Genomic DNA, 7,778 nt, shown 5'->3' with positions numbered 1-7,778 from the left:
ATAGCCATTTTTGATTGTGATGAAATGGAACCAGTAGAGGTATAAGAACAGGAGCTGCTGGGACTGGAGAGAGTTTAACTTTTTTACCAGTCTGAGCCATTATAAATATATTGTTAACCCCTAAATAATCAAATTAAAATACCACCATGATAAAGAGACTGCAGGCTGCTTACAAAGTCAAGTGATCCTGACCTATATCTTACCATTTATAACCTTCCCTTCCCTGTAAATGTCAGCCCAACACTGCAGAGTTATATCTCAAGTGCCCCTAAGGGCTGATGCATCAAAATTGACTGCCGTTCAGCTACAGACAGACTGACAGCACTTACCATGCGCACAGAATGGTCAGCTATGGATTGTTAAGTGCGCTTTGACTGCTATTATTCTCAGCATCACATGTCCAGTGTGAGACATGTAATGACTGACAGTCCGCTCTCCTGATCTATATGCCTCACACTGGTAATGCCTCTTTCATTTACAATAATCTATGGAGGCAGATACTCCGGTAAATCAAGAATCTAATCCATAGATCTTAACAGCTTGTTTAAATATTAAGAAAATACGGATTTCTCGGGAATAAAACTTCGGATCACAGATATCAAGATTTCATTTCATCCAGCTTCCTATGACCTGCGCCTATATAGACTGCTTAAGAAGGATGATGTCACACAGCAGATTATACACTTATTATTATACAATTTTACAGAAAACTCACAAATATAATGATAAATGTGAGAAGTAAATAAATAACTAATTTAATAGTAACATGGAATGTGGATAATTTCCGCAGTAAACACATTTCTCCTTATTATTCTCCTTATATTTATTAAGTCTATTACTTTTTAGACAGATCTAATTGCTTGTAAATCCTGTAGCGGATACGGTCACGATCGTGAGACATATATGGCATATTTTACATTCCACGATCTACATGCCCTTTAGTCCTCTCCAGCCAGACCTACTTTTTCCACCTGTCACAAAAGGTGTGTAAGTCTAAATCTAAAGTCACAGGTTCAAAGTTCATCAGAATGACAAGTAGAGTTACATAACATCACGGAAATAGGTTTATAATTCATACCATACAAGGTTCAGCGTTTGGTGTCATTTGTATGATACTTTTACTAATGTCCTAAGCAGATAAGAGCCCAAAGATACATTGGTAAATTGTTCTGTTTTTTACTAATAAAAATATAAACATTTCGAGTAAGTTGAATACATTTTTAGTGTTGACAATTTTGTTACTTCAATTGTCTGTACTCAGATCTTCAGATCAGTATACACCACATTCAGTTTATGTTGATATTTAAAAGGCAGAAATATGCAACTATCTGCCAGCTCTGATTGATGCTGCTTGTGGTTAGGCAGCATTTTTCGAGTAACAGGTTCCCTTCAATACTGGCTTGTTATTCATTCTGAGAGCGATGTTTGAGCCTCCGCTCCCCTGTGACACCTCTATCATTGCTAGGTTAGTTCTCCTCCTTCCTACTGTATTAAAAACAAGCCTGAATGTAAATATTTTTCCAGTATCTCTTCCATCAAGGCCCAGATAACTTTATCCACGTGCAACTCACATCATGTTCCCATCGGAATAGGCCCATCCTAGTGTCAAGAAGACTGTTGTAAACTGCCCTGATATGAGGGGCACGGTGTAGATTGCACAAGAATATCATCATGCAGGCAGGTGCCTTAAGGTACTGTCACACTCTGCAACTTTCCAACGATCACGAAGGTATGTATATTGTGGGTTTATTGTTTTGCCAAGCGAGGGTCTGCAAATGGATTGAGAGAGCAATAAAATATTAAAACAACCGCTGTGTTTATTTCATTAAAATACTTTTAAATCATGTGTGTGTGTGTTTTTTAACCCTTTCAAACAATTGGATTAATAATGGATAGGTGTCATAATTGATGCCTCTCCATTATTAATCTGGCTTAATGTCACCTTACAATAGCAAGGTGGCATTAACCCTTCATTACCCCATATCCCACCGCTACAGGGAGTGGGAAGAGAGTGGCCAAGTGCCAGAATAGGCGCATCTTCCAGATGTGCCTTTTCTGGGGTGGCTGGGGGCAGATGTTTTTAGCCACGGGGGGGCCAATAACCATGGACCCTCTCCTGGCTAATAATATCTGCCGTCAGTCACTGGCTTTACCACTCTGGCGGAGAAAATTGCGCGGGAGCCCACGCCAATTTTTTCCGCCATTTAACCCTTTATTTCAGCAGCTACAGCGCCCAAATTTTGCATACACACACTACTAACATTAGTAGTGTGGAATATGCAAAAAAAATGGGGATATGAGATGCTTTACTGTATGTAAACCATGTCTCATATCCTGTCGGGTTTGGGAAGGAGAAATGAAAAGCCGGCAATTGAATTACCGGCTTTTCACAGATATCACGCTGTAGTAAATATAAATACAGTATATATATATGTGTCTCAATGACATATATATATATATATATATATATATATATATATATATATATATACTGTATATATGTTTTCCCGAACATTTGAGCACATAAATCCATTAGATGTCGGTTTTGCAAGCCTGCGAGAAAATATCGCAGTACGGATGCCATACGGATTACATACGGAGGATGCCATGCGCAAAATACGCTGACACACCCTGCCTACGGATCACTATTTAGGGAACATTTCTCCGTATTACGGCCGTAAAATACCGACCGTATTGTCTTACGCCGAGTGTGACGCCGGCCTTAGAAACAGACTCCATGAGGGTGGTATGAGGGCCTGGCATCTACAAGTGGGTATTGTGCTTACAGCCCAACACCGTGCGCGGTGATTTGCATTTGCCAGAGAACACCAAGATTGGCAGATTCGACATTGACTCCCTGGGCTCTTCACGGATGAGAGCAGGTTCGCACTAAGCACATGTGACAGATGTGACAGAGTCTGGAGGTGTCATGAAGAATGTTCTGCTGTCTGCAGCATCCTCCAGCATGACCGGTTTGGCAGTTGGTCAGTAAAGGTGTAGGAGCATTTCTTTGGAGGGCCACTCAGCCCTCTGTGTGCTAGCCAAAAGGACCCTGACTGCCATTAAGTACCGGGATGAGATCCTCAGACCCATTGTGAGACCATATGCAGGTGAAGTGGGCCCTGGGTTCCTTCTGATGCAGGACAATGCCAATCCTCATGTGGCTGGAGTGTGTCAGCATTTCCTGCATAATGAAAGCATTGTTGCTATGGACTGGCCGCCCGTTCCCCAGACCTGAATCTAATCGAACACATCAGGGACATCATCATGTCTCTTTCCATCCACTAATGTCACCTTACACCACTGACTGTCCAGGAGTTGGCGGGTGCTTTAATCCAGGTCTGTGAGGAGATCAATCAGGAGAACATCCGCCGCCTCATCAGGAACATGACCAGGCGTTGTAGGGAGGTCACACAGGCACGTGGAGGCCACATACACTACTGAGCATCATTTCCTTTTCTTGAGGCATTTCCACTGAAGTTGGATCAGCCTGTAATTTGATTTTCCACTTTGATTTTGAGCATCATTCCAAATCCAGACCTCCATGGGATATTACTTTTGATTTACATTGATCATTTTTATGTTTTATTGTTCTCAGCGCATTCCACTATATAAAGATTGGAATATCTGGAATACTTCATTCAGTGATATCTAGGATGTTGTATTTTAGTGTTCCCTTTATTTTTTTGACCAGCATATATATAGATACATAAATATTTGATTTTCATCTTTGGACAATACATAATGGGAATAATAATATATTCATAGAATCAAAAATTACATATTCCATATAATATTTTGTGTAAAAAGGAAATGTTTCTCTAAAACCTAGCATTACCACCTAGGGAATAATCAATTAAAACTGACATTTCATATGTATATTAGTTTCTGACAATAATTCCTATACTCTATTTTTTGCAGCTGTTTAATATTTGAGTTTTTTATAAAGCCCTTTTGCAAGGTCAATAATAGGGCAAACGAGCCACATAAGTAAGAACATTACTTCATAATTGTTGGTAACTGTTAACAGCAGTGATAAGACACTGAACAAGCAAAGGCTTACTTGTCAGCTGATTGCATTACTAACATAGCTGTCAGTAGCACATCTTCCTGATTGCATCATCAAAACAGTTCTCGGCAGCACATTTTTCCCGATTCTGTCACTAAAATAGTTTTCGGCAGCAAAACTTCTCAATCTCATCACCAAAATAGATGTCGGCAGCACATCTTCCCAATTGCATCACTAAAATAGTTGTTGGCAGCACATTTTCCTGATCGCGTCACCAAAATAGTTGCTGGTAGTAAACCTTCCAAATTGCATCACCAAAATAGATGTCGGCAGCACATCTTCCCATTCGCACCCCCAAAATAGATGTCGGCAGCACATCTTCCCAATCGCACCACCAAAATAGATGTCAGCAGCACATCTTCCCAATTGCATCACTAAAATAGTTGTCGGCAGCACATTTTCCTGATCGCATCACCAAAATAGTTGTTGGTAGTAAACCTTCCAAATTGCATCATCAAAATAGATGTTGGCAGCACATCTTCCCAATCGCACCACCAAAATACTTGTCGGTAGCACATTTTCTCTCTGTAAAAGGGGACATTGTGACCACATTATAGAAACTGCTTGGAACCAAACTTTTAGGACCCCTTCATTGTTGAAATCAAGGAAGCTGCAGAGCTGGCTTATGTCCCATCACTGTCTTTCACAGCACAGTGGTACTCCTGGAAGCCAGCTGTGCAGGAAACTGCAGCACAGATTTTTTTTCATTTCAGACTACAACCTCAGCTGTTTTCCGTCTTTATACCCAGCATTATTTAGCAAAGACTTTCCGTGTAGCTGTATACAGCAAATAAGGACCTCTGTAGATAGGAAAACCAAAGTGACATATGGCTTCAGAAGGAATAAGATCATCTATAATTCAGCCCAGCTGTGCTCACATAGAGGTGCTGTTAATTGCCATAAGCCTGTTTGCCCAGTCACTCACTAACACAATAGCCCTCCTCCTCTTAGAGGACTAGAACTGAGGTAATGTTCAGTTAGTGCGAACCTGACTGCAGTCACATAGGCACTTTCCCCAGAAGAAAAAAAAGAATCTCTGCTGGCCACAGGCTGCCAGCTGAACATCTGTGTTTGTTGGCAATCTCTATTTGAACACTAGTGATCTTATTTTTATTTTTAGTCATATTTACCCTTGGCTAGAAGGAATCCATATTATGCCTCTTGATCTCTATCAACACTTTCTTGATTTTATTCATTTTGAATCTCTCATATGATCACATAGCGATGGTGGTCTATAGTCAGATGAAAGGATCACATGGACCCGGTTCGCTCATCCCGCACATCTGAGGTGGACAGGTTGCTGCTAGTGATGAGAGAACGTGCTCTGATAAGGTGTTATCTGAGCATTCTTGTGTGCTAACCAAGTGTCTTCGGCGTGCTCGAAAAATATGTTCGAGTGCCCAAGCCTGCGTGTTTCGTGGCTGTTCACCTGCCGCAACACATGCATGGATTTCCTGTTTGTTAGACAGCTGCAACACATGCGGGGATTGCCTAACAGCCATGAAAAATGCAGCCGCGGGAACTCAAACATATTTTTCGAGCCCTCCAAAGATACTCGGCTAGCACACAAGAATGCTCAGATAACATCTTATACGAGCATGATCCCTCATCACTAGTTACTACACTCTCCTCCTTCAGATGTCAAGGTTTTGATAACCCATTTGACTAATCCAATGAGTGGAAATTCAGCAAACACATAAAATTGGCCTGACACATAATAGGGTTACGAGTAGTGATGAGCGAGTGTACTCCTTGCTTGGGTTTTCCCGAGCACGCTCGGGTGACCTCCGAGTATTTATGACTGCTCGAAGATTTAGTTTTCCTCGCAGCAGCTGGATGATTTGCGACTGTTAGACAGCTTGATTACATGTGGGGATTCCCTAGCAACCAGGCAACCCCCACATGTACTCAGTCTGGCTAGCAGCCGTAAATCATTCAGCTGAGATGATGAAAACTAAATCTCCGAACACTAACAAATACTCGGAGGTCACCCGAGCATGCTCGGGAAAACATGAGCAACGAGTGCACTCGCTCATCACTAGTTACAAGATGACCTTGTTACAAGCTGACTTGTCCGATTTTAAATCAATGCATGCATAGCTGAAACTACCATAGCCCATGTATTCAGAACAGTAGCGTAGCTAATGGGGGGGCAGACGGGGCCCCACGCTCTGAGGGGGCCCACCCGGAGCTACGATACTGTAACTGTATAGGCGTTCACAGTGCACCTTTACAGTTACACTGTCGCAGAGCAGGGAGACTCAATCTCCCTGCTCTGCCACCCGGTCTCTATGGAGCCCCTGAGCAGGTGGTGGGGGGCCCAGTGCCAGCAGTGGGCCCAACGCCTGCCATCACTGGTTCAACTGTACCGGCATCTAGCCGATACAGCTGACCGCATTGATGAGAGAAGGAGCGTTAATCTCCCTCTCCCATCACTCCCCGCTCAGCGTGTGACATCACCGCTTGGCGCCCGCTGTCCGGAGATGTGCGGGCGCTCAGAGCAGCGGAGGAATGAGGAGAAGAGAGGTGAGTATTTATTGTTTTTTATGGGGTGCATTACACTATAGAGTCTGACTGTGGGGGGGCCAGTGCAGTATACTATAGAGGCTCCCTATAGGGAATGCAGTATACTACACAGGGCCCCCTATGGGGAGTGCAGTATACTATAGAGGCTCCCTATGGGGAGTGCAGTATACTATAGAGGCTCCCTATGGGGAATGCCGTATACTATAGAGGCTCCCTACGGGGAGTGCAGTATACTATAGCAGCTCCTTATGGGGAGTTCAGTATACTATAGAGGCTCCCTATGGAGAGGGTATCATACTATAGAGGCTCCCTATGGGGAGTGCAGTATAATATAGAGGCCCCCTATGGGGAGTGCAGTATACTATAGAGGCTCCCTATGTGGAGTGCAGTTTACTATAGAGGCTCCCTATGGGGAGTGCAGTATACTATAGAGGCTCTCTATGGGGAGTGCAGTATACTATAAAGGCTTCCTATGGGGAGTGTATTATACTATAAAGGCTTCCTATGGGGAGTGTATTATACTATAAAGGCTTCCTATGTGGAGTGTATTATACTATAGAGTCTGCCTATGGGGAGTGTATTATACTATACAGGCTCTCTATGGGGAGTGTATTATACTATAGAGGCTCCCTATGGGGAGTGCAGTATACAATAGGGTCTGCCTATGGGGATGCATTATACTATAGAGGCTCCCTATGGGTAGTGCAGTACACTATAGAGTCTACTATGGGGCTACATTATACTGTAGTCTGCCTATGGGGCTGCATTATACTATAGAGTCTGCCTATGGGGGGTGCATTATACTATAGAGGCCTATGAGATGTTCATTATACTATATAGAGGCCAATGGGGAGTTCATTATACTATAGAGGTCTATGGGTAGTACATTATACTATATGGAGGCCTATGGGGAGTGTATTATACTATAGAGGCCTATGAAGAGTTCATTATACTGTAGAGTCTGCCTATGGGGAGTGCATTATACTATATGGAGGCCTATGAGGTGCTCATTATACTATATGGAGGCCCATGGGAAGTGCATTATACTATAGAGGCCTATGGGGAGTACATTATACTATATGGAGGCCTATGAGTTCATTATACTATAGAGTCTGCCTATGGGGAGTGCATTATACTATATGGAGGCCTATGGGGAGTACATTATACTATATTGAGGATTATC

This window comes from Ranitomeya variabilis, chromosome 5 (genome assembly GCF_051348905.1).
Source record: "Ranitomeya variabilis isolate aRanVar5 chromosome 5, aRanVar5.hap1, whole genome shotgun sequence".
Taxonomy (NCBI): domain Eukaryota; kingdom Metazoa; phylum Chordata; class Amphibia; order Anura; family Dendrobatidae; genus Ranitomeya; species Ranitomeya variabilis.
Note: the sequence above shows the minus strand (reverse complement) of the source record.